Raw genomic sequence first — 27,266 nt, 5'->3', positions numbered from 1 at the left:
TCTGTAATGCAAATACATTCAGCATCACTAAGGCTGGTTGCCCTTGCTGGAGTGTAGGCAGCCACCCAGGTTACACATGGAGGTGGTCTGAAAAAGAAGTTTGGACATGTGCATTTAAGAAAATCGAAAAAAGTGGTTTCATAATGTGTCAGTCTGTAAAAGTGATTTTCACTTGCCCAAAAAAAAAAGAGCAGTAAGTGTGCTTTCAAATTGGCAAAGAAATTTCGTTTTGGGACTAATGTGAAAACATGACTCTGTGTGCAGAGAGGAATTATAGGCAGAGATTTATTGCGTATTGCTCTGGTGATTTCACAGTTGCATTAGATGGAAAGGGGGAGCGATTTTTTGGGGGAAGAAGCAGACTCTTAGCACACACCCATGTGCTTGCCATGTATAATCATGCACAGTATTTACAAGCGAGTGGGGTTTTCAGGTTTCAGTCTGTAATGCAAATACATTCAGCATCACTAAGGCTGGTTGCCCTTGCTGGAGTGTAGGCAGCCACCCAGGTTACACATGGAGGTGGTCTGAAAAAGAAGTTTGGACATGTGCATTTAAGAAAATCGAAAAAAGTGGTTTCATAATGTGTCAGTCTGTAAAAGTGATTTTCACTTGCCCAAAAAAAAAAGAGCAGTAAGTGTGCTTTCAAATTGGCAAAGAAATTTCGTTTTGGGACTAATGTGAAAACATGACTCTGTGTGCAGAGAGGAATTATAGGCAGAGATTTATTGCGTATTGCTCTGGTGATTTCACAGTTGCATTAGATGGAAAGGGGGAGCGATTTTTTGGGGGAAGAAGCAGACTCTTAGCACACACCCATGTGCTTGCCATGTATAATCATGCACAGTATTTACAAGCGAGTGGGGTTTTCAGGTTTCAGTCTGTAATGCAAATACATTCAGCATCACTAAGGCTGGTTGCCCTTGCTGGAGTGTAGGCAGCCACCCAGGTTACACATGGAGGTGGTCTGAAAAAGAAGTTTGGACATGTGCATTTAAGAAAATCGAAAAAAGTGGTTTCATAATGTGACAGTCTGTAAAAGTGATTTTCACTTGCCCCCAAAAAAAAGAGCAGTAAGTGTGCTTTCAAATTGGCAAAGAAATTTTGTTTTGGGACTAATGTGAAAACATGACTCTGTGTGCAGAGAGGAATTATAGGCAGAGATTTATTGCGTATTGCTCTGGTGATTTCACAGTTGCATTAGATGGAAAGGGGGAGCGATTTTTGGGGGGAAGAAGCAGACTCTTAGCACACACCCATGTGCTTGCCATGTATAATCATGCACAGTATTTACAAGCGAGTGGGGTTTTCAGGTTTCAGTCTGTAATGCAAATACATTCAGCATCACTAAGGCTGGTTGCCCTTGCTGGAGTGTAGGCAGCCACCCAGGTTACACATGGAGGTGGTCTGAAAAAGAAGTTTGGACATGTGCATTTAAGAAAATCAAAAAAGTGGTTTCATAATGTGTCAGTCTGTAAAAGTGATTTTCACTTGCCCAAAAAAAAAGAGCAGTAAGTGTGCTTTCAAATTGGCAAAGAAATTTCGTTTTGGGACTAATGTGAAAACATGACTCTGTGTGCAGAGAGGAATTATAGGCAGAGATTTATTGCGTATTGCTCTGGTGATTTCACAGTTGCATTAGATGGAAAGGGGGAGCGATTTTTTGGGGGAAGAAGCAGACTCTTAGCACACACCCATGTGCTTGCCATGTATAATCATGCACAGTATTTACAAGCGAGTGGGGTTTTCAGGTTTCAGTCTGTAATGCAAATACATTCAGCATCACTAAGGCTGGTTGCCCTTGCTGGAGTGTAGCAGTCTGGACATGGGCTTTTTAAAAAATCTGAAAAGTGGTTTCATAATGTGACAGTTTGTAAAAGTGATTTTCACTTGCCCAAAAAAAAGAGCAGTTAGTGTGCATTCAAATTGGCAAAGAAATTTCGTTTTGTGACTATTGTGAAAAGAAATGTAGTAATATATTTAAATAAAATAAAGGAATTTTTTTTAGTTTTTTTCAGGTATTGCTGAAGAGCAGTGAACAAAATTTAAGATGCCTACAAAATCCAGAGTTCAAAAAACGCAAAAAAAAAAACTATATTTGAAGACAACTAGAGGATCAAAGTTAGTAGAAGATGCTGATGTTGGAAGGAAGAAAAAATCTTCTGGTAAGCAAAAAAAAGATTTTCTAAGGAATATATTCAAAAAAAGGAAAAATGTACAAAATGTCTGTACAGGAAAGAATGATTTCAAACAAAAAGGACAAGAAAAAATTGAGAATTTAGTTAATGCAAATATACCTTCTGCAACTAAAAAGTTAAACTTAAACAGAAAAACAGCGTTTAAAGAGATACGTAGAAAAATGTTTCAGAGAAGAGTTATGTCCAATTTGATAAAGGATGTGAAGAAATATAAGCAAAAGGCTAAGTTTTTTAAGAGAAAAAAAGAAATTGAAGCCATTGCAGCAAAGGCATTAGAATTAAAAAGGAAACTATTCATTTTAATTTTGAATAGGATGCGTACATTAGACAAAATGGTTAATGTACTGAAATCACATAGCAAAAGGAAAAGAGTAGTGAACAGAACAAACTTTTGTAAAGTGTTTTTAGGAAAGTGGATGCATAGTTCAAGTAGTGAACCTTTTTTTAATGAAGAGAGCTATTTTCAAAGTAATAGTTTGCTGCATGCAGTTGACACCAGAGGTCGTTCATACGAAGTAAAAAATGGTTGCATAATGGAGAAGGAGATAATGGTTCCAAGAGATGAGGTACAAGTGATGGCAGATGAGGCAATGGGGAGACGTCCTAAAGCCCCAGTGTACACTTGGAATTGTAGTAGTATTTGCACTGTGCGTCAGGAATCTATTGACAAATTTCGAGAGTTTCTAAGAGAATATAGTAAAAAAAGTGTAAAACAGAAGATTAAGGTGCTTCAAAGTCTGGATCCATGCAGAGTGAGAGAGAATACTGGTTTGCAGGGTCATTCTCTGGCTTGTCTATCTAGAAAAGTGTGCAATAGTGTTTTCCATCATTTTAGGATGCTGGCTGTTCATCATACTGAAATGAGAAAGTTTGTGAGACGGTTGTATTTTGCCAAAAGTCCAGCAATAAAGTTAAATGAATTGAATAGGGTTCTGTTCCGAGGAACGGTATCAGATGTAGAGAAGGTTGTTGATGAAATTCAGTTTTGTTACTTTGGTCCTGAACAAAACAGTGCAGAGAAGGACACAGTAAATGAGGAAGAAGTGGAAGAGAATGTAGAACCCTCTGTAAGTAACACATTTAATGATCACATAACAAAATTTGCAATAGTCTCTAATGAAAGACCAAATTTTACTTGTATTTGTTGCCGCAGAACTCATTATAGAAAACAAACTAGGAATGTTGATCTCTACAGAAAGAGTGAAAATGAAGATAATTATAAGTGGAAGGATTTTGCCACATATATATTTCTAGAAAATTGTTTTGAATTGGGTGAAGATCAGCGTATTTGTAAATACTGTTACAACAAGTTAGAGGAAAATAGAATGCCGACCAGAGCTGTACATAATAATTTAGAATTGGATGCTATTCCTGCTGAACTTTCTGAATTAAATACATATGAGTCTATACTCATTCAATGTGTTCATCCGTTCCAGACCATAGTACGTATGGAGCCGAAAACTGGTAAATTACCTCCTTCAGATTTACTGAGAGGTTTAAAAGGTAGAGTGGTGTATTTGCCCTTGGATTTGAAAAAAAATATGGAAACTATTGATGCGGATACTTTGGAAACCGAACCATTAATTATTCTGGTTAATGGTGTACCTACAAAGAATAAGAAGATTTGGCAGGAGCTGGTAGATGTGCGGAAAGTACAAAGAGCAAATTTGTATTTGAAAAAGAATAACAAATGGTATGAATCAATTTATATAGAAGAAGAAGAAGAAGAAGATTTACAAGAAGACACAGAAACACCAACTGGACAAATTGAAAAAGTGGACAAGTCAAAGGAAGAAGAAATTTATGAACATTTTAGCATACATCCTCTTCATTCGAAAGAAGTTATGGGAGACAATATTGATCTCTTTCAGATGAAGAAAGCAAAAGGAACTCCCGTGAGTGTATGGGAGGAGAGCTTGGAAGCTCGATGTTTTCCCCAGCTGTTTCCTAAAGGAAAAGGAGGACGATACGATGAACGTCCAGAACAGATTCCAGCTTCTGAGTATCGGACTACAAGACTATATGCTGAAGATCCCAGATTTCGACAAAGTATTCCTTATTTGTTCCTTCTTTTATTTGAAAGCGACTTGTCTGCACTGTCTTATGCAGTAAATCACATTTTAAAAAGTGGAGTACATTTACAAAATGTGTCTGCTAAGGATTTTATGGAGAAAGTGCAGCACCGAGATGATCATTTGGAAACACAACTGATCAATCTGATGGCTTGTCAGCGTGGGACAAATGAATATTGGTACAGACGTCATGGTGAACTAAAATGCATGTTACGGAATTTAGGAACACCAACATGGTTCCTTACCCTAAGCTGTGCCGAGTACGCTTGGGATGATTTACTGGATTTTCTACGAGAGGCCAATTCAAACATTAAAAACATCGAATACAAGACAGCAGGAGAACTGTGCTCATTGGATCCGGTTAATGTTTGCAGATATTTCAATCATAGATTTGAGGCTATGATGTCCTTCATCTGCAATTAAAAAAATCCACCCCTTGGAGAAGTAGTGGATTTCTTTTGGAGAAAAGAGTACCAGGCAAGAGGTGCTCCTCATATTCATATGCTGTTGTGGATCAAGGATGCCCCAAAGTTTGGAACAGATACTGATGTAGCAGTGTTATCTTACATTGAAGAATATGCAACATGTGCTATACCAAAAAGCACAGAAGAGAACAAGTTAAAGGAGCAAGTTTTACGTTTCCAAAGTCATCGGTGTGGAAAATACTGTCGACGGAAATACAAGAGCAAAGAAAAATACTACACTAAATGTCGATTTGGATTTCCTAGACCTGTTCTTTCAAATGGAAGAGTAAACAGTTTTATGTCAGCTGTGAGACATACTGTCACAAGAAAATCACCCAAGAATACCTACAACCTTAAAAGAAAAGAAGAATCAAAAAATATAAATGACTACAACCCAGTCATTTTATCCATGTGGAACGCTAACATGGATATACAGTATGTTGCTGACAATTCCATTGCTGTTGCTCGATATGTAACGTCTTACATTACAAAATCAGAAAAAACAGAATTGAAGGAAATGTGGGAAGAGATTTCTCATGAGAAGACTGTCAGTAAGAAGCTGTACAGTTTTAGTTTGAAGATGTTATCGCATCGAGAAATTGGATCCTACGAATGTTCAGATAGGTTATCTTCTGCAAGTCTCTACTCGAAGTCAAGAAGAATAATTTGGGCAAGTTTAGGCCTTGCAGCAATGAGAAATCGGGTACTGAAATCTGTAGGAGAAATTGAATATTTGGCCGAGAATGACCCAGAAAGTACAGATATTTTGAAATCAAACATGTTGGACACATATTATCCCAAGAGAAGTCATCATCTGGAGAACATGTGTCTCTATGAAGTGCTGCAGAACTACATTTATTCACGGAAAGCTGCAGAAGACATCAACAATGGAAAATATAAAGTCGTTGGTGAAGAAGGATGTTTGGTGAAGCAAACAAAAGGAAGTTTGATAAATCACCGGAAGCTGAGTTGCGACACTACTGACAAGAAGGAATTTTACTACTTGGCTCTTTTACAGTTGTTTAAACCATGGCGTACAGAGGATGAACTACTGGGAGAATTCCAGAGCTATGAAGATTCTTTTAATGCTTGCAAAGACAGCATACAATGCAGTACATTCTCAACTTATCTGCAAATGTTAAATGAAGAAATTGAACAGGAAACTACAATTGCAGCAGAAATAGCTAGAGATAGTTCTCAGGACAGCCAAAGTTCAGGAACACTCAGTCAAGATCCCCTAGGACAACCAATCGTTGAAAATGAAGCATCAATAGCCATGAATGAAGTGGAAACGGCTATGAATCAAGCTCAAGAAGAATTTATAGACTTAGAAAATTTGGAAAGACAACTGAATCAAGAGCAGCAACAAATTTATGAAGAGATCAAAAACAAAATTGATCACGGATTTCTACATGAAAAAAAAGAGTGATCATGCACATCATTTCATCCAATCAGGATGTATGTAAGCGGACAAGCTGGAACTGGAAAAAGTTTCCTAATAAAAGTCATCAGAAGCTACCTAAAGCAAAAAACGGATTCTACTTTGTCTTGTGTGGTTACTGCTCCAACTGGGTTAGCAGCATATAACATAAAAGGAATCACTTTACATCGTTTGCTAATGTTACCAGTGGAGCATGAGAACAAAATACAATTCAACAAGCTAACTGGAGAAGCATCCTTGGAAGTTTCAAGAGTATTGAAGAAGATGCAAGTTCTCATTATTGATGAGGTGAGCATGGTATCAAACTTAATGCTTGCCTTTGTGCATTTAAGAATGCAGCAAATTTTGAAGACAGACTATGACATGTTATTTGGTGGAAAACACGTCATAGTTTTTGGAGATCTTTTGCAACTTACTCCAGTTAAAGGACAACCAGTGTTTAATACTGTCACACATGAAGACACGAAGAAGTCATTGGGAAGCATCGGAAATACAAATATTTGGTCCTTCTTTGAGTACAAGGAACTTACTACTAATATGAGGCAAGCAAACGATGAAGAATATGGAAGTATTCTGAAAGATATCAGGATTGGACTACTCACAGAAGTTGGCAAAAAAGCATTACAGAGTCGGCTGCTACATAATTTATTTCCAAAGGAAGAAATAGTTGCAGAGAAGATATACAAGAACATTGCAGAAAACAAAAGTGTCATCTGCTTAATGCCAACTCTACGTGAATGCTCAATATTCAATGAGGAGCTTTTGAAATTGGAAAAGGAAGAGATCAGGAAATTGGAAGCAGTGGACAAAATTGAGGATGGAAGAATTACTGTCACAGTAACAGGCAAAATGAAAAATAAATTGGACTCACTAGAGAAGAACATCTCCAAAACAGCTGGATTAGAAAAAAATCTATATGTTTGCATGAACTGTAGAGTATTTTTAAGAAGAAATTTGGATGTTGAAAAAGGTTTAGTTAATGGAGCGATGGGAAGAGTTGTGGGTTTTATTAATTATCAGAAAAAAGAAGGAGTTGAATGTTTAAAAATAAAATTTGATCAGTTAGAAGAAGTTAAAGATATTTGTCGTTGTACAGTTCGTTTCATGCTTGTGAAAGACTTATATGTACGTAGGAAGCAGTTTCCGTTTTCTCTAGCATATGCTGTAACTATTCACAAGTCTCAAGGATTGACTGTAGATTGTGCATTTATAAACATTGGTTCAACTGTGTTCAAAGAGGGTATGGCATATGTTGCTTTGTCACGAGTGAAAACATTATCAGGTTTATTCATGATAGACTTTGATGACTCAAAAGTTAGTGCTGATACAAACTGTGTAAAGGAGTATAATAGATTAAGAAGAAGCTATGCTCCTCATTTAGGTCAGTATCCTGTGTTAGAGAAACGTGTAGTTTCTCGTAAAAGAAAAAATGAGAATATCTGTAATGAAGATGTAGAGAAGAGGAAAAAAAAGAGGAGTGATGTAATTGTAAGCAAAAAGAAAAAGGAAAATGAAGAACAGGTTGTAGGATGTCATTTTGAAAAAATGGCTCTGGTGTCAACTGCTACGCAAATGTAGTGCTGAATGTTGCATTTTATCTGGAAAGTTTGCAAGAGCAGATAATAGTAAATCAGGGAAAAAGATTCTGTTCAGAGCTGACTCTCCTTTTTCAAAAGCTAAGTAAAGATAAAACTCAAATAGAAAGTGCTACTGAAATTAGAAAACTTTTAGATGTATGTTCAGGACGAACACAGTTTTCTCAAAATGTACAGCAAGACGCACAGGAATTCTTGTTGTATTTTCTTCAGGTAGTGGAAGAAGAAGGAGTTCCCATTGAAATTTTTTTTGGTCTCTCTTATAAATGGGAACATAGTTGTGAAAATTGTTATAATATATGTGGCTCTAATGTTGATAATGAAATGTTTATTTATTTGACATTGCCAGAGAGTAAAACAGTTACTTTTGCAAAATTAGTTAAAGATGCTAATCATAGCATGAAATGTGGTGAGTGTAAATCTGACATGTTTTCAACATTAATTTTAAAGGAATACGGACAGTATGTAATTTTAATGATGCAACGATGTAGAGCTGATGGTTCAAAATTGGATACTTTAATAAAGAAGTTTACAGGACAGCAATTATCAATTTCAGGAAAAACTTTTGTAACTGTTGCAATAATTTTCCATGATGGACCTACTGTTACTTCTGGACATTACACAGTTTATCTTAAATGTGAAAAAGGCTGGACACTGTGTAATGATTCCCAATTGATTTTCAAGCAACGTTTGCCTTTTGATTTAGCAAATTCCTATCTAATCTTCCTGAAACCTAAATTTTAGACAGATTTGGCAAGATCTCGACAAAATATTTTAACATTTTACTGGATTACCATTGCAATTTTATAGAAAAAAGATTTTTTAAATTATCATTTGGCCTAATGGAAAGATAACCAATTGTAATGTGGACTTTTTTAATTTTAAATGAAACTTTGAAAAACCAATAATTTAGAGATAATCGGTAACATCTGCACAATTTAAATTTTGGAATGTTATTGGACTGCCATTGGAAATTTTTTCAAAAAAGATTTTAAAAATTACTATTTGGCCATGCGGAAAAGTAACCAATTCTATTGTGGACTTAATAAATTATTCAAAAAATTTTCGTGAACCAAAATGTTACAGAGAATCGGTGAGATCTGGACAAATTAAACTTTAGAATTTTATTGGATTACCGTTTGAAATTTATTCCCAAAAAAAATTTAAAATTACTATTTGGCCTAAAGGAAATGGAATCAGATGTATTTTGGAGTTATTTGAGATATAATATTGTGATTATACTTCTGAAACAAACATATCAGACGGTATTTTAAAGAAATAACTATTGGTATTAGATGATATTTTTTTAGAATATTATGCATTTCTATAATGTTAAGTTTAAGTAAAAAGAGATTCTGGGCTTTTTTATTACAATCTTTGTGATTGTTATTTTTGTTTGCCCGCTGTAAAATGATGAATGCAATTGCTTTCACAATTTATAGTGAAATGCAATATATTCTGAAAACAGCAAAAATAAGGCAAAAATATTTTTTGGAAAAAAATGTAAATATGTGTACTGTATTATAAATTGTTTTAAAAATATTAATACTTTTTTCTTTTTTTTCAGATTGATATAGAAAATTTTCGAAAACTAGAACCATTTTTAAAACTATTTTTAAAAAAAACAAATGAATAAATATTTTTTTGAGTGAGTATGGTAAGTCAATATTAATAATTGTAGTCTCTCAAGGACCTTGTGATGTGATAATTGATTTTTAGTGTTTTTTTTTAAAAATAAAAAAAAAGTACGCGCACCGTACGCGTACGGTAAAAAAAAAAATTAAAAAGTTTTTAAAAACATATGTAAAAAAAAGATGAAAGATAAGGTTGGCTCTTAAAAGAACCGTTGTGTTCATGCAGGGACAGAGGAAAGAAAGCATGGAAAAATTAGTCTCTGTGACAAGTTTGCTGATCTATTTTGTTGTTCACTAGGGAAACACTGGTCTCCCTATGACAAATTAGATCATGACAAGAGGCACATCGAATATCAACCCTCAGAAAACGAGGGTTAATTTCCAGAGGGCCAGCAGAAGGAGATGCTCCCCCCACAGATGAAGGGCTCACCTGACCTGCAGAAGAAGGAGTCAGCCCTGCAGATGATGGTCCAGGCTGAGCTGCTGTGGATGTACTTGCTTGTCTTTCTGAAGAGTTACCTCCAAAAAGATGACCATGTGTCCTTCTGTGTACATCCTGGAGGTGTCTCTTCATGGTGTGATTCCCAAAGGAATACTTCCTGTCAGGATTACCTCTAGAAAGTACACGCTGACACAGCCTGCAAGTTACTAAGGGTGCATTCACCTTTTGCTGGCCTTCAGGAAAAGTAAAATAATCCCATACATAAGAGGGCTTTTGTTTCCTCGATCTCTGCCTCAAGACAGTGCTGCTAGTGCTAGCCTCACTCTCAGAAGAGCTCTGCTGTTCTGCCATCGTATTCCAAAGACAAACCAGCTCCTTCTCCCAAGGGATCACAAGCAGAAATGAGGGGAATGGGTGTGGTGTAGGAGAGTTCTAGAACTGAAAGTAGTTTCAACCAATCAAAAGTTGTGTTTCATGATCACATGACCTACCGTACGCTTACGGTACGCTTACGGTACGCTTACGGCAAAAGTGCGCATGCGCGTAAAAAAGACACGCGCTTGCGCGCATGCGCATAACAGTCACTACCCGACACTTCCGCGTAACGTGCGCCTGTAGCGTACACGCGTACGCGTCCCACGCGGAGGACGCGCGGCTACGCAAATTGCGTAACTATACGCAAACAGCGTAGATAAATTACGGACGTTGCGTAAACCGTACGCTTACCGTAAGCTTACGGTACGCATACTAAAAAAAAATTAAAAAAAAAGGAAAAAATGTATTGCTAATAAATTTTACATGTTTATTTTATAAAATATATTAAAAAAAACATATTATAGAATTTTAGAAATTTAACCATAGTCTTTAAAAAAGGATAGAAAATTAAAATAAAAATATGTTTAAAAAAATAGAAGAAAAAAAACAAAATTAGCATTTAAAAAACCTTGCAAATTCACTGAAAAAACCATGGGTTTCACACACGTTATAGTTAGGACTTAGCATTTAAAAAACCTTAGAAATTCAGTGAAAAAACCATAGGTTTCACACACATTATAGTTAGGAATTAGCATTTAAAAATCTTAGAAATTCAGTGAAAAAAACCATAGGTTTCACACATGTTATAGTTAACTGGACATTTCACTCGTAAAAAACCATTGAAATTGCCCCGTTATAGTTAGTTCAGCTAACTATAACTCGCGCGCCCGCAATGCACTGCTGATGACGTCACATATTACATCACTCATGACATGGTCAGTGACATCACTCATGACATCACTGATGTCATGTTTATAGGTACAAACATGAAAGAAGGACTACTGTTTGTCAAATGGTCTTGACCTGCAAATGTGGCGGCCATGTCTGAATGTCCAAAAACGAAAAATACGTTATGTTATGTACTCAATAGATCAATTTGAATAGACAAAACAGGCATGTATTCAATGTCCAATATATACAATTATATTTCATTCTGGTAGACCCATAGTCCTCTAACTGTAATCATATTATAACAGAAAAATGAATCTAATCAAATCAGTATAATTACTTGAGACGGCCAATAGTGCTCGACAAAATTAAGACACAGATCACATATATTACGGTGATCACACTAGGATCTAAAGCGGGAATAAATCAGACTTGATACCTTAGTTTTTGCATCAAAATACTGGCGGCTTAGTGCCCCTGATGTATTAGGCTGATTAACCACTAATAAAATATGTTGTGCCTGACTTCATAATATATTACAGAGGACTGATCAATATTGACAACTTGACTAAGGTTGTCAGCAAACATGAGTGATATACAGTTCTAACACTTATTTAAGATTCAAGAAATGCAAGGAAGAAATAATTAATATAGTGCACCACACAACGATTCAGGATAAAGAAAAGTGATATATATATAATAATCTTATCTGGGAAAGACCCATGGATTGCGGAAGAAAAGGGTAGGGTAGCCGGAACGGAAGAAACAGTCCACAACTGGAAAAACCCTTCCTTACTTCCTGTGTAAAAAATATCAAACATGAAAGAAAATATGTAAAATCACATATTAAAATATATCGGCACATACTATTACATCATAGACAGTACTTCAATATAATAGCAACAACAGAATAAATGCTAGCAGCTATATACACAGACAGTTAAAGTGAATTATAGGTCTAATTATCCCGTAAGTGGGTATTTAATTCTTCATCAAGATTATGCCCCTTAGGATACTTAGTTTCCAGTTCAATGATCCATCTAGATTCCCTTTTTCGTAACAATAATGTTCTGTTGCCTCCCCTAGGACCAGTATGTACTTGGTCAATCACAAAGTAGCTAAGTAGTGAGCTATTAGATAGGTGAAACAGTTCAAAGTGTCTGGCAATGGGATAGTGGGTATCTTTTTTGTTTATTGCCCGCATGTGTTCCAACACACGTTTTTTGGCCATCAATGTAGTGCTTCCTACATACCACTTTTGACATGGACAGACCAAGACGTAAACACAGTATGTTGAGCTACATGTTAGAAATTGTTTGATACTCTTGGGAGACCTGTGACCTGGAATTTGTATAGTTTTCTTCATGCTACTGTTACGACAGGCTTTGCAGTGCCCGCAAGGGAAAAAACCTTTTAGATTATGTTCACTTGAGGGTTTCCTAGATGTAATGTCGTTGTGTATTAAAATATCTCTGATGTTACGGCCTTTTCTGTAGGTTATTCTAGGTCTACGCTCCATGGTTTTCCCTATGATTGAGTCGCTGGTCAAGATATCCCATTTGTCAGCCAATATTTTGTGTATTTGGTTGGAGTTAGTGTTGTAGGTAAGGATTACTCTACCTGTTTCTTGGGTGTTGTCATTTGTATCAGAGCTAGTTTGTGTCTGGGGATTTAATGTCTGGGTGCGATCGATTTCATCTACTCTTTTGATGGCTCTTTGGATTACCCAGGCAGGGTAGCCTCTGTCTTTGAATCTTTGAATCATGATTTCTTTTTCTTTTTCAAATGTGGCAACGGTACTACAATTTCTTCATGCCCTTAGCAGCTCACCATAAGGGATACTCCACTTGAGAGTTTCAGGGTGGCTGCTAAGGGCATGAAGTAGAGTGTTCCCAGCCGATGTTTTGCGAAATAAACTGGTTTGCAATGTGTTCGCCTGAGGTGTTATTACAAGGTCCAAAAACTCAACTGATTCTCTACTCATATTGCTTGTCAGGACAATGTTCTTATTGTTGATATTCAGTTTGTCAATGAATTCGACAGCTTGTTGTTCGGTGTCTGACCAGATGACAAAAAGGTCATCAATATATCGAAGCCATAATTTGACCTTTGAGAAATATTGGTAAAGTGTGGTATCTGATTTAATATCCTCCTCCCATTTACCCAGAAAAAGGTTGGCAAAACTAGGGGCCAAACATGTCCCCATCGCCGTTCCTTTGATTTGTTTGTACATAATACCATTGAACATAAAAATATTGCTGGTAAGACAGAGTGACATCATCTCCAGCAACATATTAGTATGTTCAAGGTATTGGATGGGTCTGGTCTTCAGAAAATGGTGGCATGATTTAACCCCTTCAGTTTGATCTATGATAGTGTAGAGTGAGTTAACGTCTAACGTTATCATAAGATCATTGGGTTCCCAGACTGTATGTTGGAGTTTGGTCAAAAAATCGGTGGTATCTTTAACATGGGAAGGGAGTTCGGTGACGTACTCACGTAAGAAGTGATCCACATACTTGGATACATTCTCAAAGGCACTTCCTATTGAGGAGACAATAGGTCTCCCTGGTGGTACTGTGGGGTTTTTGTGGATCTTAGGCAAAAGATATAGGATGGATAGTTTGGGATAATCCCGTTTGAGAAAACAATATTCCTCCCACGTTAGATAACCTTTTTCCTCCCATTCTTTAAGTTTTTCCCAGATATTGCAAATGCTGACATTGTACATTTCCATATTGGCCTTCATATAGAAGTTGTGATCATTCAGTTGTCTTTCCGCCTCCGATATGTATTGGTCTTTCTGCCAGAGGACGATGTTACCACCTTTATCCGCTGGGCGGATAACAATGTTAGTGTCGTTGGCAAGTTCCATCAAAAATTCTCTTTGTTTATTTGAAAGATTAGATTGGATGCGGTTGTTAGTTTTATGTTTCAGTTTCAGTAAGGCTTGGGTAACAACCTCCTGAAAAGTGTCAATGTTATCGTGAGGGAGGTTGGGGTAAAAAATCGATCGAGGTTTAAATTTGGTAGAGGTGATGGAGTCAGTGGGAATATCAAATTCCCATTCCTGATTGTCCATAGGATATGGGGGGTCAAGGTCAGTTGCAAGATCCTGTATCATGTGCAACGTTTGTGCGTCAGCAATAGTTAGATTGGAGAAGGGTTGATTCACAGCGGTGTCTTCGTCTCTGGATAGTATATTGGAACTATCCTTTTTGTACAAGGCATGCCATTTTTTTAGTTTCATTTTTCTAATGAATTTATACAGGTCCATCCGTGTATCTGCGTAATTAAAAGTTTCTGAGGGACAAAAAGTTAATCCCAGACACAGTGTACTTTTTTCGGAGAATGTTAGTTTTCTTTGACTCAGGTTGACAATAGTTTTATTTACCGTATCGTAATCCATTACTGTTTGCCTCTGGAGCCACTTATTCCGTTTCCCATGGGCTCTCTTGCATTGATCTTTTGTTTGTCTCTGTTTTCGTCGCTTCCGTCTCTGTTTGCTCCTCCCCTCCCTCTGCCTCTTCCTCTTCCCCGCCCTCTGCCACGTTGTTTTCCTCTGTTCGATGTTGATTGTGGGGTTGTTCTCGGTGTCTGCCGGCCTTTTCTCAGGATCCGAAATTCGTCTAAAAAAGTGGCAGTTTTTAACCCCTTCGGTGCTCATGACGGAACGGTTCCGTCATGAGCCACGGTTGAGCTGTGCTCATGACGGAACCGTTCCGTCATGACCACGCCCGCGCAAGATTCCGTCAGCACAGCGGCGGAATCTGCGCAGCATGGAAGGGGTTAAGGTGATCGGTCTTTCAGAAATCGAGCTCACTGTGGAGATTGAGGTGTCATTGTCTGATCCACTTGTTTCTCCACTGTCGAAACAAGTGGCAGAGGTCCCTCAGAAACTTTTAATTACGCAGATACACGGATTGACCTGTATAAATTCATTAGAAAAATGAAACTAAAAAAATGGCATGCCTTGTACAAAAAGGATAGTTCCAATATACTATCCAGAGACGAAGACACCGCTGTGAATCAACCCTTCTCCAATCTAACTATTGCTGACGCCCAAACGTTGCACATGATACAGGATCTTGCAACTGACCTTGACCCCCCCATATCCTATGGACAATCAGGAATGGGAATTTGATATTCTCACTGACTCCATCACCTCTACCAAATTTAAACCTCGATCGATTTTTTACCCCAACCTCCCTCACGATAACATTGACACTTTTCAGGAGGTTGTTACCCAAGCCTTACTGAAACTGAAACATAAAACTAACAACCGCATCCAATCTAATCATTCAAATAAACAAAGAGAATTTTTGATGGAACTTGCCAACGACACTAACATTGTTATCCGCCCAGCGGATAAAGGTGGTAACATCGTCCTCTGGCAGAAAGACCAATACATATCGGAGGCGGAAAGACAACTGAATGATCACAACTTCTATATGAAGGCCAATATGGAAATGTACAATGTCAGCATTTGCAATATCTGGGAAAAACTTAAAGAATGGGAGGAAAAAGGTTATCTAACGTGGGAGGAATATTGTTTTCTCAAACGGGATTATCCCAAACTATCCATCCTATATCTTTTGCCTAAGATCCACAAAAACCCCACAGTACCACCAGGGAGACCTATTGTCTCCTCAATAGGAAGTGCCTTTGAGAATGTATCCAAGTATGTGGATCACTTCTTACGTGAGTACGTCACCGAACTCCCTTCCCATGTTAAAGATACCACCGATTTTTTGACCAAACTCCAACATACAGTCTGGGAACCCAATGATCTTATGATAACGTTAGACGTTAACTCACTCTACACTATCATAGATCAAACTGAAGGGGTTAAATCATGCCACCATTTTCTGAAGACCAGACCCATCCAATACCTTGAACATACTAATATGTTGCTGGAGATGATGTCACTCTGTCTTACCAGCAATATTTTTATGTTCAATGGTATTATGTACAAACAAATCAAAGGAACGGCGATGGGGACATGTTTGGCCCCTAGTTTTGCCAACCTTTTTCTGGGTAAATGGGAGGAGGATATTAAATCAGATACCACACTTTACCAATATTTCTCAAAGGTCAAATTATGGCTTCGATATATTGATGACCTTTTTGTCATCTGGTCAGACACCGAACAACAAGCTGTCGAATTCATTGACAAACTGAATATCAACAATAAGAACATTGTCCTGACAAGCAATATGAGTAGAGAATCAGTTGAGTTTTTGGACCTTGTAATAACACCTCAGGCGAACACATTGCAAACCAGTTTATTTCGCAAAACATCGGCTGGGAACACTCTACTTCATGCCCTTAGCAGCCACCCTGAAACTCTCAAGTGGAGTATCCCTTATGGTGAGCTGCTAAGGGCACGAAGAAATTGTAGTACCGTTGCCACATTTGAAAAAGAAAAAGAAATCATGATTCAAAGATTCAAAGACAGAGGCTACCCTGCCTGGGTAATCCAAAGAGCCATCAAAAGAGTAGATGAAATCGATCGCACCCAGACATTAAATCCCCAGACACAAACTAGCTCTGATACAAATGACAACACCCAAGAAACAGGTAGAGTAATCCTTACCTACAACACTAACTCCAACCAAATACACAAAATATTGGCTGACAAATGGGATATCTTGACCAGCGACTCAATCATAGGGAAAACCATGGAGCGTAGACCTAGAATAACCTACAGAAAAGGCCGTAACATCAGAGATATTTTAATACACAACGACATTACATCTAGGAAACCCTCAAGTGAACATAATCTAAAAGGTTTTTTCCCTTGCGGGCACTGCAAAGCCTGTCGTAACAGTAGCATGAAGAAAACTATACAAATTCCAGGTCACAGGTCTCCCAAGAGTATCAAACAATTTCTAACATGTAGCTCAACATACTGTGTTTACGTCTTGGTCTGTCCATGTCAAAAGTGGTATGTAGGAAGCACTACATTGATGGCCAAAAAACGTGTGTTGGAACACATGCGGGCAATAAACAAAAAAGATACCCACTATCCCATTGCCAGACACTTTGAACTGTTTCACCTATCTAATAGCTCACTACTTAGCTACTTTGTGATTGACCAAGTACATACTGGTCCTAGGGGAGGCAACAGAACATTATTGTTACGAAAAAGGGAATCTAGATGGATCATTGAACTGGAAACTAAGTATCCTAAGGGGCATAATCTTGATGAAGAATTAAATACCCACTTACGGGATAATTAGACCTATAATTCACTTTAACTGTCTGTGTATATAGCTGCTAGCATTTATTCTGTTGTTGCTATTATATTGAAGTACTGTCTATGATGTAATAGTATGTGCCGATATATTTTAATATGTGATTTTACATATTTTCTTTCATGTTTGATATTTTTTACACAGGAAGTAAGGAAGGGTTTTTCCAGTTGTGGACTGTTTCTTCCGTTCCGGCTACCCTACCCTTTTCTTCCGCAATCCATGGGTCTTTCCCAGATAAGATTATTATATATATATCACTTTTCTTTATCCTGAATCGTTGTGTGGTGCACTATATTAATTATTTCTTCCTTGCATTTCTTGAATCTTAAATAAGTGTTAGAACTGTATATCACTCATGTTTGCTGACAACCTTAGTCAAGTTGTCAATATTGATCAGTCCTCTGTAATATATTATGAAGTCAGGCACAACATATTTTATTAGTGGTTAATCAGCCTAATACATCAGGGGCACTAAGCCACCAGTATTTTGATGCAAAAACTAAGGTATCAAGTCTGATTTATTCCCGCTTTAGATCCTAGTGTGATCACCTTAATATATGTGATCTGTGTCTTAATTTTGTCGAGCACTATTGGCCGTCTCAAGTAATTATACTGATTTGATTAGATTCATTTTTCTGTTATAATATGATTACAGTTAGAGGACTATGGGTCTACCAGAATGAAATATAATTGTATATATTGGACATTGAATACATGCCTGTTTTGTCTATTCAAATTGATCTATTGAGTACATAACATAACGTATTTTTCGTTTTTGGACATTCAGACATGGCCGCCACATTTGCAGGTCAAGACCATTTGACAAACAGTAGTCCTTCTTTCATGTTTGTACCTATAAAGATTCCTTTGAAATGTACACGACTTTGTGTGAGCAAGACAGCTTGTCTGTCGAAACGCGTTACCGTGGTGAATAAATCTTGGTTTTCCCTGAGTGCGAGTCCTTCTTTGAAGAAGTTTGCAGCGTTTGATATATATATATATATATATATATATTTCTATAACTCTGACTAATATATGTATTATGCACTATTGTGCAATATTTCTGTGTTTGTTATATCTAAACGTCTATTTCCTTGTCACTCTGTCTGGGCTATTCACAAAGTTAACTTACACTAGTAAGTTATATGTGTACATTTATTTTTACACTTTTGAGTAACTTTACTACTTTTGGCTATTTGCAAAATCCAAGTGTAAAGTTACTCAAAAGTGTAAACATACATGTCTGCACCCCCTGAAAAACAAGGTGGAACCAAATTTATCAGTATAAGTTACTGCTGCCAAAAAGAAACAGTAGTAAGTCCAGCACCATACATAGCCATACATAACCAACCACTGTCATAGATGATAATGGAGGTAGGGACTTTAAATTAAAAACAATAGGATATAACGTTAAATTACATTAGGTTATTGAAAATATAAATATATATAATTCATTGTTAAAAAACAAACAAATATTTATAATACATTTTAACATTTGCTGATTAAAAAATAGAATGTAACATTATTTTCTAGATTCTGTTTTTACATTTGTTCTAATAATTGTTAATGCATAGTAAAAATACCCTTTTTCACCCTAGGTGGGAATTATTTTATTAATTTAAACTTCAATTTCATTTAGATTAATATATTAAAATTAAAGTTTCATTCAGAATTAAGTTAATATTATTTCTTTTATGCTACATTTTAAATAAATATATAAAAGGAATTCAGAGTTCAAGATCTCCCCATTTTAAACTATAGGGAAAAGTTTAAATATTGGTTTAATTCAAAAACACTACTAAATGCTCTTTTAGTATTAAAATGCAGCATTAATTATGGAAAAGAGACCTGGGAACCCTGGGTAGTTCCCAAATTTTAGTCAGAGACCTGTTACTTTATATGAAAGACTCTACAACACCACAGACCCTCCAAATCTGATCACCTCACATGTCTGTTTTTCTGGCAGAGTTTTTAATCATAGAATTAGCACAGTGCCATCCATGCTGAGCTAGAAAGTGACAACATCTCTTGGTATTTTTACAGCAAAGTCTTTAAGCTTTGGAATACAAGTGCCATCCATGGCAAGCTGAAAAATGACAAATGCTTTTTGCTGTTCCAAACACAGTATTACCTCTTTGGATTGGTAAAATGCAATGTAAACCAACCTGGAATTAATAAAGGCAACCCCTGACAAGTGTTTTGCTCTTATTAGAGCTTGTCAAAGAGGTATAGCTTTGTCCAGATACAGGGGAGCAACCAGGATAAGTCAAACAATGCCCTTTCAGGTTAAGAGAGCTGCATAAATATGTCACTCTTATTAGAGCTCGTATGAGATACATAGCTTTGTCCAATTCCAAACTAAAAGGTAGTAGCCAGTATAAGTCAGTATATTATATGACCTGTCTTAAAATCAGCACAGAAACAGAAATTATGTTCTAACAACTGAGAATACTGCTGAAAATAGCGCTATTTGGTGTTTTCCAAGTTAAACCATTCATTTTGGGTATTGCATGGTCTGCATCACACTTTGGTTTCACCGTCTTGGGTTATTTGAACTCCCACAGAGAAGGGATTGTTGTCCTCTTACTGAAAAGAGCTCATCTTGTTTCTGGAAACATTAAATAATGGAGACAACTGGCCTGACTTAGCCTTGGCACTAAAGTTTCATATGATTTTGTTTTTAAAACAGGGCAAAGCAAGGTTGACATGATTTTCCATCAGAGAGGGCCACCTACTAGGGTTGCCACCTTTCTCAAAGAAAAATGATTGCCATTTTTGCAAGTTTTGAGATTCTGGAGGGGCCAAGAGATGTATAATCCTCTATATTCTTTTAAAAAAAAAACTAAATTCTGCCTCTGTTTCCCATGAACATCCATCAGATGCACTGCAGATGTTGTTTTAGGGGCTAAATATCTCACCAATCAGGGGTAGAAATATTCCTTTATTGTCAAATGTTGAGTACCTTCACTGAATAATACTATGGATCAAAATCCTTTGTCAGCTGAATATTTACCCTACCCTACAACACATTTTAAGCGTTGCCTGTCCTTGAAATAAGGAGCACTGCCCAGGGCCCAAAGTAAGGTTTAAGCTCATGCTTAAAGTTCATCATTAGAGCAGTCGGAATGTCTTGCCTGATGATAGTTTTAAAGAGCAGTGCTTGGTGACTATGATGCCCCAGCCTTTATATATGAGAAAAGTAAAAAGTTTCAGATGCACCCTGGTAGGTCCCAAACAGCTTGAGATCAACAAGAGGGCTTCAAGAAACTCCTAGGCATTACCATAATGTGTTGTGCCAAAACACTGTTCAAGTTGCAAGATGACACCAACTTTGTTGACAGTAAAGCAAGTACTATGCAAAATTTGCCATTAAATGCTGCACTGCACTTGCTGAACTCTGTATTGTCTCTCTGTGACTCAGTGATAGCAAGGGGCTCATCCCCACACATAGGGGCCTTATCCCTGGTTCACTTAAGAATGGACCCCACCATCACGTCATGGGTTTCTGCTTCTTTCCTCATCCCAATGTCCTAATCTCGTTGGCAGATGGCATCTAAACTCATGTTTCCCCTTGCTGCCACTGCTGCCTCCAGATTACTTTTCTTAAAGAACAAAGTGGTCCCTAAGGGGGAAGTGTAGCCTTGGAATCCCATGGCAATGGTAACATAAATAACTCTTCTGTAGGTTCAATTCAATTCTGCAATAAATGCATTTATTTAGTAACTTATTTACATGAATGACACAGCATTCAAACCTTCCAGAAATTATGTATATACAAGGTGCTCTTATAAAGTGAAGGTGCAGTGAAAGTGAATAAAGTGATCAGAGGCGCACGTGTGTTATGTACAAAATACATTCATGTGACTGATTGTGGCAGTATGTTGTTACAAATGGCACTCATAATATGAGTGTCAAAAGACACAATCAAAATTTTAAATCAGCCCACATCAGTGTCGACCCCTTGGCACAATTACTTAAAATGGGGTAATCCTCAGGACAGAATAAGAATGTGAGACACCAGTTGATTGGGGCAAAGAAACCCACAACTGTAGATGTGACACATGCAGTCTCAGGGAGAAATCTCAGCGAACTGCATCAAAATAACCAGGGACTGTGACAATAATTCCTTATCTGCCATTCTTAAAGGGTGGGGCTCTTCGGATCTCTTTTGGGACTTATCTATTATCTGGCAATCAATTGTCCTTAAAAACATCATATTTCTACTAATGTCCATTTTATTCCTATCTCTAAAGCTTGCAATGAAATCTATTCTAGGTGTAATTTCCATTTCCATACAGCATGCTTGACCCAGTTTGAAGAAAATCTATTTTCAAAAAGGAGCATGGTCCACAAAAAGTGTTTCCAGGTTTCCTCAGTCTGCATTAAGTACAATTGCACTTTGTAGCATCAGGTAACATTTTACACAAATACTTGATCCATTGTAGACTACATCATTTTTTTACTCCAAACATATTTGTACAAATCCGTATTGATAAGTTTCAATAACAATATTGATTTTTTCAGATAAATGTTGCCTATTTCCTAGTTGTTAAGCCACTTTAAAATATTAAAAATAAAACATGAAAAGCCAACAACACCATTATTCAGGTTAGTTTAAACAAAAATGCCAGTACTAAGTCTTCGCTGAATTCCATAATGGTACCCTCGGAAAATGGTACAGGTTTAAGGGTGTAGAAATAAGTGTTAAGTCATATTCTTCTTAACGACTTAAAATATCCAACGCCGATCTGCATCTAAAGTTTGTCCTAGCTCTGCAATATGTTTCTCCTCCCAAAAGGTGAAACTAATATAACATCCACAAACCTATAACACCCAGAACTATCTTAGTTGGAGGATGTCTGAGGGAATCCCCATCTGGGCTATATTCAAGCTTATCATTCCCTGTAGATTGCTACTGTCAAGTCCATTAAAAATATAGATGTTTTTTAAATCTACTTCACAAGTTCCTAGTGAGAATACCTCACTCTGATTAAGTTAATAATCTCAAATGTTGAGTTTAGTGTGAATAAACTTCTATGTTAATTTTAGCTAAATATTGGATTCTTTTTGTAAACCAAGACTACTGTGAAGAAGTGTGGTTGATACACTGAAACACAGCTTGTGATCTCAGAAACCCTAGCTTTCTATCAGGATATGCCTGAAAAGTCAATTGACAACTCTCTAAATTAACAATAACCCAGTGGCTACCTGTGTGAAGTCTTTCTCAGGGTAAATGGCATGAAGACTACAGTGCCTGACCTCCCCCCTTCTGTCTTCAGCTCCTAATGTCAACCCTTCTTTCTCCAAATCTTAACTGGCTCACTCACTTCCTCTTCACCCCAGCACAAGACGAGCTACAACATTCCAATGATGACATTGTGGTGTCGTGAGATTATGTATGCTAGGACCCTTGCAGTTACAGGTGCATTCAGTTGAGGAAGTATGTAACTGGTTGGGAGGTGTTAAGGTGAGCTTATTAACTGTGGTGATGTAATCAGAGAACAGAGTGAGATTGTATGCTGAGGAATAAAGAAGTACAAATCCGGAGCTCGTTGTGTGGTGTATTGATTTGCATGATCCAGAGCTGGGAACGCTACAACTGGCGGCGAATGCGGGATTTCTTAAACTACCACCACCATTCAACACCACCAAGAAGCAGAATATCAGTGCCAGATGGACTGCATGGATCAAGACATTCGATGATTTCATAGATGCCCTAGAAGAGGCAGATGATAAGAAAATCATTAAGTACCTAAAGAACCTTGCCGGTAACAGAGTAAAAGAAGTGCTGAATAAAATATCACAAGTTGACGAAATATCATACTGTCAAGTCAAGGACGCATTGGAAACCAAGTTCAATCCAATGCAGAACGTCGACTATGAAAGGTACATTTTCAGTCAAGCATGACAGTAAGCTGGTGAAACGATGAACAATTTTGTTGAAAGACTTGATGTGCTTAAGAAACATTGCAAATTTAGTGAGTTTAATGATGAAGAAGCCATATGTCTCCGAGTTATTGATGGCTGTCTTTCAGACTCCTTCAGAAGATGCATGTTGAGAAAGACGCTCAACTTAGACAAAGTGTTAATGACTGCCATGGAAGGTGGAACGGCGAAAAATGAATCCGCGTTGGCCATGAAGAGTGAGAACAAACACAGAGTTGACGCATGCACGTCACTGTCTACAAAGAAAAAAAGGTTGTGTTTTCATTGTGGATTATCATATATCCAGATAAAGACAAATGTCCAGCCATGGGCTAAACTTGCAAAAGCTGCGTTAAAGAGAACAACTTCATAATGGTTTGCAAATCAAAAGAGAAACTAACTACGTCACAACGAGAAGAGAAAATGGATGCCAGAAAGTTCCAGAACCCTTCTCAACATGCCCACAAAAAGAAAAGGCAGTTTCAGTTACGAAAAGTAGAAACCAGACTAAGTCAATCATCATCAAGTTTAATCTACAGAGACTTGTCAACATCATCATCGAGCTCCAGTGAGGAAGATGGATGTGCGCTGACAGTATTGACCAATGAACAATGGGCCGATGTAGGTCTGGCTGCTTGCACGGAAGAACCAATAACAAAAGCAAAGCACTATACAAAACAACAAAATTCATTTGGACATTGCCCCAAGATTACAATAAAGTTCAATGGTTGCCCCATGACTTTCGTTATAGACAGGGGTGCGTCAATTAACATCATGCTAGTTGAAATGTTCAAAACTTATCTCCGGTGCCACATTTCAATCCGTCAAACACAAAAGTATATACATGGGCCGCTTTTAAACCATTGCAGAGTCAAGGGTCATTCACAGCGACTTTGAAACATGAAGCGGTATCAGTGCAAGTACCATTTCATGTTCTTCAAGGAGCTTTGGCCACTGCTTGCCTACTCAGCTTTACCACTGCTGCTGACACGAAACTGATATCTATCAATTACAACATCTACACTCAGTCTGAAGTGTGAGCCAGTTCCCGTCATTATTTTATGGCCTGGGGAAGCTCAAGACAATGAAGTGTGACTTCACATTAATGAGGATGTTTGCCCTGTTGCCTAGTGGCACTGCAGAGTCGCTTTCCACTTGCAAGAAGCCATTGATAAAAAAATGAAAACACTGTTGAAGCATGACGCTCCACTGGTCTAACTCGTGGGTGTCACCCATGGTGGTGGTGCCCAAAAAAGGAAAGTGAGGGTGCGGTGTACATCTGTGTTAATATGTGTCAGGCTAAGAATGCAATCGAGGGAGAAAGATCCTGGTCCACACATAGCAGACATGATTATGCAACTGAACAATGGCCAATTATTCTACCGTCTTGACCTGAACAAGGGATATCATCAACTCAAGTTGGAAGAGAATTGCAGGTACATCACTACTTTTCCGACTCATGTTGGATAGAAAAGGTTGAGTTTTGGAGTGTCGTCAGCTGCAGAAAAATTTTAGGATTTTATACATGGAATAATACAACCTGTCACAAATGCTTTTAATTACAGGGATGACATATTGTTATTTGGAGTGACATGAAAGGAACATGACAAGGCTCTTAAAAAAGTGTGCCACATACATCCAGATGCAGGTCTCACACTGAATGTAGCAAAGTGTGAGTTTCACAAGAACAAACTCAAGTTTTTTGGATACATATTTTCTGATGGGGGAATGACTCCTAACCCTGATAAAATAAAAGCACTGTGAACCACTTGCCCCTGCAAGATGTCACCATGCTATGATCCTTGCTAGGTAAGGCCAGTTATTGCACAAGGTACATTTGTGACTTTGCTACTGTAAGTGCTACAATGGTCTGTTGAATGTGATCAAAGTTTTAAAGGAATAAGATATACAATTGAGAATCCAACCAAGATGGCCTACTTTGACCCCAAACCACACACTAGGATCACAGTGGATGTGAGCCCGGTGGGGCTGGGGACCATCCTTTCTCAACATCCAAATGCTTAGAGACACATTGTGGTCTATGCCAGTCAGAGTCTGACACAGAACATGTCTTTTCTCAGCCGGAGAAAGAGAGACTTGACTGTAGTGTGGGCCTGTGAACTTTGTCATGTGTTTCTTTACAGAAAATGTTTCACTATCATCACAGACCACCAAGCGCTACTCACTATCTTCAGAAATCTAAAAGCCAAGATACCCTCTCGCATTAACAGGTGTAATCTGAGAATGCAAGAGTATGAGTATGCAATTATACACAAGCCGGGTAAAGACCAGAACCCTGCTGATTATTTTTCACGAGTACCACTACATTGTCACAGATCGATATGGAAGACAGCTGAGGAGTACATCAACCTAATGTGAAGTCCAGTACACCACGGCCCATTCAATCAAACAAATTATTGATCAACAAAGGGGTAGTAGTGGGAGGAAAAGTCGCACCTCGTGAAACAAACAGATTTAGTGGGCAAGTAATACTACTAGATCAAGTATATATTCACTATAATCAGAAATGGTGCCACTCACAAACAGACCAAAAACTTTGCAGCGTGGGGTATCCCTGCCATTCTCAAATCTGGCAATGGTTGGCCATTCAACAGCAAAGAGTTTAGAGAGTTCCTAGTCAGAATAAACAGCGAGCATCAAAATAGTACACCTCTGTGGCCCCAAGCAAATGGTGTCTTGGAACGATTTATGGGTACCCTCAAAAGGGTTCATCAGGGAGCCTCCCTGTAGGGGATCGAATTAAAGCAAGCCATGTGTTAAGCTCCCTGCGCTTATCGTTCAACTACTATTACTCCACAACGGGAGAAAGCCTCACCACCTTGCTAATTGGGAGAGCCATCAAAACCAAACTCCCACAAAGGACAGCAGAGTGATACTTGATTGCTGACAAGGTTTGTGTCACTGACACTTCTAAAAAGTGCAAGATTAAGACATGCCGATCGGTGTTGGATAGCCCAGGAGACAGTCTCCAATGAAGATTACTTAGTCCTGGTTAGGCAGAGGCGAAATCAGAAAACAGACACTCCATTTGCTACCGATCCCCGGAAGGTTGTGACGTAAAAGGTACACATGGTGACAGGGCATCGTCCCCAACAGCCCATCACACAGGACTCGTCACATTTCACACAACTTTCCCTGCAATCATCAGCTCCTAAACATACCAATGAGGCCGTCCCGACTGACAGTCCAGATCAAGCATCAGAACCTGAACCATCGGTACCTGAACAGAGTGCATCTCAACCACTCCATGTCACTTGATCTGGTCGACTAGTGAGAGTGCCTCGATGACTAACTGAAGAAACATAATACAACTGTTGTTTGTACTTTTTATATAATAAAGTCAGAGATATAATGTCATAAGACAATGTGTGCTAGGACCCTTGCTGTTCTGGGGGGACATAGTAGAGGAAGTACGCAACTGGTTGGGAGGTGTTAGGGTGTGGGTATTCGTGGTTATGACATAATAACAGAACAGAGTGAGATTGTATGCACCGGCATAATTTACCTAATGGTTCCAGGGAGTATGCTGGTAATTCTTAACGAGGCTAATGTATTGGTAGCATGCCACATGACCTGAAAAGATACATATTAGCTCGGTTGATTTACAGATTAATTGAACTCCATCCGGGACCCTCAGAAACAATACATTTTACAAAATGTAAGAAAAGCTGCACAGGCTTCCAAAACAACCTCAGGAGATGGTTGTGTAGGTTGCACCTTTTTTGATATGACATAACAGCAAACTGTTTTGGCTTAATTTTCTAAGGTCCTTATAAAAGAAGACCGCTCTGTTCTGGTAAAATCAGTTACGGGACTTTAAATTAATTAGGAGCTCGCCTAGAAGCTCTGTTATTACAGAGTGTCCTTTTTTTCTCGATTTAGCATATAGGCAAATATGCGTGCACTTCTGCTCACAGGAGAAGCAGGGACATCACTCAGAGAGGTGATGTATATTTTTAATTTTCTGCTCTGCGAGGCGAGCAATATACATAACTGTGAGCAGTTGGATATTAC

This window comes from Triturus cristatus, chromosome 6 (genome assembly GCF_964204655.1).
Source record: "Triturus cristatus chromosome 6, aTriCri1.1, whole genome shotgun sequence".
Taxonomy (NCBI): domain Eukaryota; kingdom Metazoa; phylum Chordata; class Amphibia; order Caudata; family Salamandridae; genus Triturus; species Triturus cristatus.
The sequence above is the reverse complement of the archived record's forward strand: the minus strand, read 5'-3'. Positions refer to the sequence as shown.